The 10,884-nt window shown below is 42.1% G+C and overlaps 1 pseudogene; it reads left to right on the top strand.

The window, feature by feature from the left end:
* Window positions 1–6,839: 6,839 nt before the first annotated feature.
* LOC143568855 (aldehyde oxidase GLOX pseudogene) lies at window positions 6,840–8,911 on the top strand (annotated as a pseudogene).
* The last annotated feature ends 1,973 nt before the right edge of the window (window positions 8,912–10,884 follow it).

Here is a 10,884-nt window from a genome sequence, read left to right as displayed (position 1 = left end):
AACGCACCGCTTGGGGCGGCATGGCGTGCCCAGTCAACGCAGTCTGCAGCCGTCCGGAGGGTCGTTCCCTGGCGGATATTCCACCGTGGAGCATACACCTCATTGGAATCCGAAAATGCAAAAACAAAAAACAGTTAGGAAAAAAATGATAAGAATGAATAATAGGCCAAAGTAACCCCACGCACCTGTAGGGTCGATAACAGGCCGGTAGCCGCCAAACCCATCACCCGAACCTAAGGGATATCCATCCAAGAGGTCAAGGAGATGGGAAGGAAGCAAAGATTGGACCCCCTCATCAACAGAGGTAAGTCTAGAGGTCCCAACCCCAAACATACCTGAAGAACCGGCCAAGGACGAGGCAGTCACTGACACCGGAGGGGCACGGTAGAAGCCACTGTGGTAGAGACCATCGGAGATGAACTCATTTGAGATGAACTCATAACCGTGGTCGCCGCTGCGGAGGAGCTCGCAGAAAAAGTCACCGCCGGCCACTGAAGGATGTGGTAAAGATGGCACTGACGGCCGGCGGAGATGACGTCATAACTGGAACAGTTGCTTCAACAGTATGAGCAACTGAACCAGCACCGGAAACAGGCGCAGCCGCCTGGGTCATCGCCTCAGATAGGTTGACCAAACCTATCGTCGTGGGTCCTGAACAGCTTCCTCCCACACCGCTCTAGAAGGCGGATACGTCCACTCCTGCATAAAGAACAAAATATTAAAAACAATGGCGGAAAGAAATGCGGAAAAGGTACACAAAATATACTTACGGGTTTTCTTAATCTTGAAAGACCTGACAGGCGGAGACGAACCCGATGGAACTGGCCTCTTCATGCCAGTCACCGTCGCAACGCTTGGTTGCTCGGAGGTGACAGCCGTCTCAACCTCCGAGACAATGGTCTCGCCACCACCAAGGTTCCCCGCCGCCTCCTCACTTTCAGTCTCGGAATCAGACTGATTTCCCAAGTCGACAACGGAAGTAACCTTCGCCTTGCCCTTCACGCCAGCAACCTTCTTCTTCCTCACAAAGAAAGGCCCATCTGCGGATCCCTCATCAGAAGATGACAAAATCAGAGGAACTCCAGCAGAAGTTTGAGCATGAAGAGGACGAGGATTAAAAAACTCCTTACCTGGCCGAGTGGCACTCAAAATTTCGTGGCCCGGCTGGTAGACCTCTACGAATCTATCCGCCGTTTGCTCCAGAATGGGCAACTCGTTCTCATGTAGATCACGAGTACCCAACCGTGCGGGACCACCAGTCTCTCGCGGATGCAAGAGCGAATGTAAGTCGTTCCCCTCTGAAATAAAAAAGATAATGTTAGAAGAAAAACCCTAAACCAACACAAAAGACAGAGCATACCGTAAGGGAAATAGTTCAAACCGTATTCAAGGATGATGGGTATTTGCGGCGTCCCAGACCCAGCATCCTTCCACACGCGGCTCATCCCGAGCAGCACCATCCCAGACTCCGCGAAGCGATAGACCGGAGTCTGGATCTGGGAGATCTTGGTGAACCATTCCGTCTCCTGGTAATTGGAGGCGTGAAGGTTGGGGAGCGCCCGCCCATTCTTGAACGTCATCGGTATGGGGACGACGCGAGCGGAGATGAAGAAAAACTCCCGCTTCCAAGAACGAAGACTACGCTCGGTAGCGCAGATCTTCAACCCCTTGATCCGAGTAACAAGGGTATACCAACCCTAGATGCACCTCCAGGTGTAGAAGGTCATCAGACGGTCGACGCGGGGCTCGATGTCCAAAATACGGCACACCCATTCGAAATGGCGAATTTTAGCAATCGCCATTGGGTGCACCTCCGTCAAATGCACACCGTGTTTCTCCAAAACACGGTATACGAACTTCGTTAATGGGAATCTTAGATTCCCATATATGAAGAATGAGGCGTAAACTCCTATCTTGCCCTTAGGGGCATCGTACACCGTATGGTTGGGCTCCGGAAACTCTGGCTCATACGGCTCCAGCATGAACTTCTTAACGATGTAATGGTACACATCGACAGAAAGAGTACACTGGCACTCACCAGCAGTACTCTTATCATCGTTATCGGACGTAGACGTCGGGTTCTCGAGGTAAACGTCAGACTCCTCGACGTTAACCTCAGGATCGTGAGTGGAGGAAGACATTTTTTAAAAGTTAAAGAAAGCGGTTTCAGAAGAATGCTCGCTGGAAAAGATGAGTATTCGCCGGAAATCGCTTAAGAGGAAAAGAAGAGTGAAGTGAAGGTATGGGATGAGATGCACCCTCTCCCCCTTATATACTCATCGCAATGAATGCGATGAATTTAATGCGGAGGAGAGAGATAGCGCAGGTGCAATGAAACGGCGACACGTGTGGATAAACCAAGCTGGCAACATCCAGAATGGCGCGTGACATGAAACTCGCGCCCACGCGCCTGAAAAAGCGTCCGGATTGACCACATGCTGTCACGTCGTCATAACTTCCTGCACGTCCTGAAACCGTCAGAAGACGCCAACGTCCCTTCAGCCGTTTGGATTGTCCTTATCCTTTCACCAACTTTTCGAATTTCAGAAAGATTCAAAAATAAGAGGGAATATACCCCCTTACCTTGGAAATCAAGAAACCATAAAACAGGTGCGGGTACAGTGTCAAGGCGAAACCCTTCACATACTTAGCACTTGCAGGGAATTGAAGCCAAGATAATACCTTGGAAAACATGGAACCGTAAGACAAGTGCGGGTACAGTGTCAAGGCAAAACCCTTCACATACTCAACACTTGCAGGGAATTGAACCCAAGATGGATCTTACGGATCATGCTTGCGGAAAGGGAAATAACAACCCCGCATGGCGGGAATGTTGAGAACTAGATTGTTTGAAGCTTCAAGGTGGAATTGGTTGTTTAACATAACTGATCACTATGTCTAAAACTACCAGTACCCCGTGGAGAATCTATACAAGTGAAATTCAACGCTCCTGACTTGTGAAGAGGTTACGCACCTACCCGCATCATACCTAAAGATCATGCAGAAAAAGTCGGGAATTTTCTGCAAGTGACATTAGGAAAACCGTGGGAAGAATCCCCACGGAAAACCTTAAAAAACGAAAACCCCCTTTTCATAACCCCTTGCTTAAAGTCCAAAAGTTCACCTCACTTATTAAAAATTCATGAGAAGAACAATGGACTGGGAGGAATTGAAGAGGTAGGTCCCAGCAAAGCCCAGTTGGACCCGCAAGACTCACCTTAGAGGTACGTCTGCGCAAAGACCAACTGGATCCGCAGGACCCACCATGCTCAGAGAGATGAAGACCTTACACGCAGTAAGCCAGCTGTTCCTGCAGGAAAGCCTCCCTTGGTACAGTACCCTGCCTATTCCCGCAGCTATGGGTACAAACCAAGAAGGAAGGCTACCCGCACTAACAGTAAAGCTACACGCATAAGGCACTGACTCTTATACTTCAGCAATGTCACCTGAAGAAGGAATGAGCAGGGCGGGAATATTCCCGCCCAAAAGAGCCAGTCCGTACGCTTCCAGAAGATCTTTTGTACTATACCTACCAAGGTATGGACAAATAGACAAGATCTGGTAAAAGCGACCCATGAACCAATCACAGGGTGACAGCTCACCGACAATAGTACGAGGAGGAGCACGCTCCAGTACAAAACGTCGCCATCAGCCGCTGCCTACCCACCAACTCCCATCGTGGCACGAACATAGCCCGTAGTTGGTGGAAAAGGAATATTATACAGCTGGCCGTACCTGCTTGGAAACCTACCTTTGGCTATAAATACTCCAACACCTTGGAACGGTATCATCATCTTATCTTCTCTCTAGCTATTTCTCTCAATATACACTTATATTCAGAGCAATCTAGTCTGATTCTCACGCCGGAGGGTGGTCACAAGGAGGAACCCCCCCTTCTCAGTGACGAGCTCACGGTGTCTGTTTTGCAGGTCGAGAAGAATAACCATCTTTGCCGGACCTAACCCTCGTGGGAAACATCTACTTAACCCCCAGATTATCCTTAATCTGCCGGAGTCATCTAGTGTTTCTTCATGAGGGTTTCATGACAAACTAGATGGAATGCAAGTGTTCCAAAAAAAAATATTTTTGATTGGAGACTTTTTCTTGACAAACTTTCTACTTGGGTAAATCTTTCAAAAAAGGGTTAGATGTTCTTTTCATAGTGTCCTTTTTGTTCGAGGGACATTGAAACTGTGCACCGCATTTTCACCTTTTGTCATGTTGCTACGAAGACTTCTTGTACATCGATTTTTGCTTTTTTACATCCATCGTGGCCGAACAATATGGAGCCTAAAGAATTCTACTCTTGGTTGAATTAGTGTCAAGTATCAAATAAGAAGAAACAAGTTACAAAAGGAATCATATTTACTGTTTGGTGGACCATTTGAAAGACTAGAAATGAAACCATTTTCAAAGCTAACGATTTAAAGACAGAGCTTATTTTCAATACCATTTTACTTTTTTTTTCCTTTGGATCGTTACCATAAACAAAAAAAGTCACTTTCTTGGACCGAGTAAGTTCAAACCCCATTTTTAAGTAGTTTTATTTCTTTGATGTTTGGTTAGTTTTTTCTAACCACCATCTTTATATAAATATCTTTTTCCGTCCATAAAAATGAAAATTGAAATGAATTACCATTCTATTGAAATATTTAGTTATCAGGTAAAAATAGAATGAATAATTATTTTGTGTTGTTCGTTAGACAAAATACAAATGGATAAAATAAAAATGGTAGGTGACGGTGGTAGCAGTGGTGGTGAAGTTGAAAATGATGGTGGTTGGTAGCTGTGAATTGTGATGATTGGTGGTGTGGTATGTGTTACTAAGGTGAAAAGAAGAATAAAATGAAAAAAAAAAAGCTATAGATAGAATGAATTTAAGATGTTTTGAAAGGAATGACATGGACATGATAATATGTGATTTCATTACATTGACAAACCAAACACCCTATTACTAATTCTATCACAAAGTTGCATTCCATTTTGCCTTTCATTCCTACATACCAAACATGATCTTAAAAAGCGTTTGATATGTAAGAATGAGAGATGGAACGGAATTCACCATTGCGAGGAATGGAAAAAAAATATTTGGTTGCTAAATTGTAATGAAATCACTCATTACCTAGTTTATTTCATTCCCTCTAAAACACTTTAAATTCATTCCATCCACTCATTTTGTTTTTTTTTTAATTCTATCATTTCTTTCAACCTATATCACATCCACCATCATCCCACCTCCACCACCAACACCCGCCATCCACCACCGTCGTCACCCATCACCACCGTCGCCACCATTACCGCCTACCATCGCCACCACCCCGCCGCCCAACACCGCCACCAACCATTGCTCTTGACCATCCCTTACCACTCCGCCTCCCACAATCTCCCACCACCACCACTGGCAACCAATGTCACTACCATTACCCCCACTCCCACCACCATTGGCCACCACTGCCCACCACCACCACCCAACCATCACTGTCCCTATTGTTTTAATTTTATTCCTTCTTCTTTTCCTTTATACCAAACAACACAAAGTAATGATTTATTTCATTTCTACACTGTAATCGAATATCTCAATAACATAATAATGATTAATTTAATTTATTTTATCCATTCCATTACATGTCTCATTTCATTTCATCAACTATTCTACTACCCCAAACTAGAGGTTTGAGTCACTTAAATTTCTCTCTCTCTTTTACAAATATTAAAATATCATATTTTTTTAAAAAGTTTTTGTTTTTAAATGGTTGTAAATTATCACCACCAACTAATGTTTAAACTTACAAATGTAACCTAGTTATGAAAGTGTTCCAAAAAATGCATTTTGCGCTAAGATCTCTCAAAAATAAGATATATCTGTACTAATGCTTCCATGAAAGAACAAGGAACATGGCATGAGAATTTAAAACCCATGAATCTTCAATACTTTTGATGCAGATTCACATAATAGTCGATTCATGGTATAAAACCTTTTTAGTATTAGGTAGGTACCTAAACTTTTGTCTCTTAAATTTAAAAAGTTTAAATTATTTCTAACTCATTACCATTTAGCTCCTAAAATCTAAAGCTAAAAACCAACATTGTTGATTGGAAATGAGAGATGATAAACAAAAATAATAAACACGTTAATTATAAAAATACTCCTTGAAGATTAAGTTATTGGCTGAATAAATTGTTACTTAGTTTGTTACTAGGGCCGGCTCCGAAAGGATGAAATTTTTTTTTGGCCAAATGCGAACTTTTTTTTGGGCCTTAAGTAAAAGAAACATCTTGTTGGGTTTAAACAAATTAATTATAAATGGGCTTATTTGATTATGATTTAAGTTGTGTAAAAACTTTTGTATAAAAATAAGCTTAAAATTGTCTCAAACAAGACTAGAACCCACAACCTTTTGGTTAGATGTCATACCCCTTTACCATTAGACCAAGCTAGTGGTTATGCAATTGTGTTAAAACATTGATTATACACATGTTTTTGATATAAATACATAAAAATGTTTTTTGAAAAAAAAAATCGGGCTTAACGGGGTGTCGGGCCTGTGGCCGTCGACTACCATACCATGCCTCAAAGACGGCTCTGTTTGTTACTTGTATTAGTAAGAAAAACAATAAAGTGGTTGATTTGAAACATTATGTCAACTCACTTTAAGTGTGTCCTACATGAACACGATACAAATAAGTTATGGGTCGTGTTTGAGATTACCTTTTTAACTTTGAAATCATAAATACATTAACTCATTAACCTTAATCTTTAAATTAGAAATACTTTTAACTCACCAACGTACCTTAAAAACATTTTATATCCCTAAATATAAAACACACATAGGTTATGAAGTAATCTAGTAAAGATGATCGGTTCCTTAATTAATCACATGGTTTACAATATTGGTTTTTGCTTTCAGCTTAGTCAATATGCTTATGAAACCCCCATACATATTAAATGGCCATAACCAAACCTTACCTAACGCCCACTTCTTACATTATTCGAAACAACATTGTTCACTATATATATTAATGCAACTCAAAACCGTTCACTTCTTACCTTTTCAAACTCACTATCTTTGTAGTCCATCTATTTCAATTGCCGATGAAACCATCAAAAGTTACTCTCCTCTTACTGATATGCATGCACACCATCATGGAGTCACGCCAGGACTTCCCTGGCACGTGGGAAGTCCTGGTACACAACTCCAGGATCGCCTCAATGCACACAGTTGTCACCCGCTTCAACACCGTCCTCCTTCTTGACCGAAACGACCTAGGCCCTACAGAGCACAAGTATCAACGTTACCATTGTCAAATGAACCCAGGTCTGAAACCCGAAGATCCCAAGCCTAGACCAGACTGCTTCACCTACTCCGCCATTTATGACCTAATCAACCCTAACCCACGAGCCCTAACCGTCTCCACAGACACATGGTGCTCGTCGGGCCAGTTTCTACCCGACGGCACGCTCCTCCACACGGGCGGCGACCATGACGGGTTCAAAAGGATACGTAAGTTCACTCCGTGTGATTCAACATCGTTTTGCGATTGGGAGGAGCTTGAAGACATTGAGTTAGCACAAGGTAGATGGTATTCAACTAATCAAATACTACCCAATGGATCTATCATCATCATCGGCGGTAAAGACGCCGTTAGCGTCGAGCTTTTCCCTCCAAAAACCCATGCAGGCGGACTCGTTAATTTCCCATTTCTTGCTAGCTCAGCTGATGATCAAATGGATAATCTTTACCCTTATGTTCATCTTCTCCCTAATGGTCACTTATTTGTATTTGCCAATAACAAATCCGTATTATATGACCATGCAAACAACATTGTACTAAAAGAATACCCGCAATTGGAAGGCGGCCCACGTAATTACCCGTCCGCGGGTTCTTCGGTGATGCTAGCGTTAACCGGAGATTATTCCTCGGCTACCATTGTCGTTTGCGGCGGGGCGCAACATGGAGCTTTTAATAATATGACCATAACTGCTCCGGCCAAGAGCAGTTGTGGTCGGATAGAGGCGACCGGAAAAAACCCGGTTTGGGAAATGGAGGACATGCCGGTTCGTCGGATCATGGGCGATATGGTCATGCTACCGACCGGTGACGTGCTGATTATCAACGGAGCACAGACCGGTAGTCAAGGGTTTGAACTGGCTTCAAACCCTTGCTTACATCCGGTTTTGTATAAACCAGATGAACAGACTGGTACCCGGTTTTTTATGCAGAAACCGGGTACCGTGCCCAGGTTGTATCACTCAACGGCTAATTTGCTTCCCGATGGACGGGTTCTGGTCGCGGGAAGCAACCCACATTCCTACTATAATTTCACCGCCGAGTTCCCGACCGAGCTAAAAATCGAAGCGTTCTCACCGGAATATTTGTCGCCGATTAATAAGTTCATAAGGCCGATAATAATCGAGTTGCCGGAAAAGATACATTATGGAAATGTGTTCTATGTAGAGGTGACCGGGGTGCTTCCGGTGATGGGTTTGCCGGACGTGAATATCGCGAGTGCACCATTTTCTACGCATTCTTTTTCGCAAGGGCAGAGGCTAGTGAAGCTGGATGTGTCGATTGCATGGCCAGTTAGACTCGGTTCGTTTCGGCTAGCGTGTACAGCGCCACCGGATGAGAGGGTGGCACCACCGGGATATTATATGGTGTTCGCTGTTTACCAGGGTGTACCGAGTGTGGCAAAATGGTCACAGTTGCTTTAACGGTGGTGGTATTAATTATTATTAATGTTATTAAAAGAGCAGGTTTATGTTTATTGAAGTTGAAATTGTATGGTTCTTGAATTGGATATATTTGAATTAAGGTTTTCTTTTCTAACTGATGTGGTTTTTGGATTTGTTTTAATTTGTCGTTTAAATTGTTCGTTTTGGGTTCAGTTGCATATTTAATGATAGCATGGACTATAACTAAGAAGCAACCTCTCTATTTTTAGGGGGCAGAGGTAAGGCTGTTTACATCTTATCCTTATCAGACCCTATAATATTTTTGCTACTGATGAGATATACTGAGCACGATGATGATGATGATGATGGATTGTGACTCGTAAAACTAAGAGTCACTTAAATTTATCGTAATCATGACCTTTAAAAGATAACATGTTTTTTAATACGTATAAAACTTTAAGACAAAAACGTGTAAATTTACATACCCAGATGAAAAGGGGGTTGGGGGTGTTCTAGTCGGGTTGAGACAAGTTTGGAGCACAACAATGTAGGTACAAGCTAGCAAGACCAAATGTCATGTACAATGGCGGAACCAGAACTATTTAATCAGGGGGTCGTAATAGAAACGTTTTTTTTTTCGTTAATGTACCAATAACTTTTTTTTACCAATCGATGTGGCAACCGTAGTTGTAAATACGGGGCCCCATAGCTTTAAACTGTTTAAAACTGCTTCATTTTTAACACTTGCAAAAACATCTTTCTCAACCTAATTCAATTTCCTCTCGGCTTCTTTTAACATTATTTCTTATTAGAATTATATTGATTTGAAGAATTCTTGATACCTAGTTTGGGTTCTTTACCAAAATACTTGTCCATACTATACTTCAACAAAAATAATAGGAATTTATGAAAAATTTTATTACATATAATAGTATTCTAATTGAATGTTGGTATAACGATTGTAGCACTATCAATTCAATTATTATACCGTTCCAAAAACAATAAATCAATTCAATGCTTATTAATTAAAAAAATAACTTTTACTAACCTAGAAAATAACAACTGTAAGTTTAATAAACTTACTTCGTTGTTGCAAAAGGGGGAATCGAGAGATCAAGATTTTTCTTTTCTGAGTGTGGCAGCCAACTTTTTTTTGAAAATATAAGATGCAGTTAATAAAAATATAGGTTTTTAATTTGTATATTGGGCCTAACTCATTTTTTTATAAGGCCCAGTCATAAATCAGTTATTAAACCCAATAGTAATAATAATAAACATTAATATACAGTTGTCAGTCTGTCTTCTTTCTTTTTCTCTGCAACTTCTCAAAGCCTTTAACAGCATGCCGGACTTCAGCTATGGACCGTCTCTCGCCGCCGCCAGAAATTTTTTTTCATCTTTTTTTTTTTCTTTAAACTTCAATGCTTTTTGGAGGACAATCAAGAGGGTCAACTATATAAAATGTTTTCGGCTGAGTACTCATGTAACCTTAGAATTTGGCCGGCCGGAGGGTCAGTCGACCCCTCTGACCCTCCTGTAGTTCCGCCCCTGGCCATGTAACCAGTGGCGTAGTCAGAAAAATTTTCCTACGGGTTCGAAAAAGTTCGGGGGACGGACGACCGATTGTTTATCACTTAGACTTGGGTTTTCTACGGGTTCAATGTTGAAAATTCTACGGGTTCGATGTTGAAATTTCTACGGGTTCGATGTCAAAATACATTAATATATAGCACTAAAACAAATTTTTGTACGGGTTCGGTTGAACCCGTTCTCCTAAAGCTGCCTACGCCCTGCATGTAACATGCAAAATCATGAGTTTCTGAAAGTTTCTAAACGTTGCGGTCAAGCCACCAGTGATTTCCGCCGCGAGTCACGCACAAAGGGCCACCGCGAGTGGCTTCGCAAGCGAGCCTCCGCGAGCCCAGTGGCTTGAGCTAAAGTTATCGTTGAAGGTGGACAATGTGTCGGGAATTGGAATAAACCGTTAAGGCTTTCCTTTTTTTTTACTTTCTATAATTAACTATATAAACACCATCCATCACATACCAAAAAACAACAGAAAAATAACCATCCATTCTACTCATTTTCTCCAATACACTCAATTACAAACCAAAAATGCAATGGAATTCCTTTTCTTCATCCGACTCTTCGGAGAAGACGATCTTATTTGTGAAGCCGGGAGAATAACAGTTAACGTGTTGGCTGAACGG

This window comes from Bidens hawaiensis, unplaced genomic scaffold (genome assembly GCF_021521415.1).
Source record: "Bidens hawaiensis isolate Kalapana, Puna unplaced genomic scaffold, B.hawaiensis_p1.1 tig00024238_1, whole genome shotgun sequence".
NCBI lineage: Eukaryota > Viridiplantae > Streptophyta > Magnoliopsida > Asterales > Asteraceae > Bidens > Bidens hawaiensis.
This window is presented reverse-complemented; position numbering and strand designations above follow the sequence as displayed.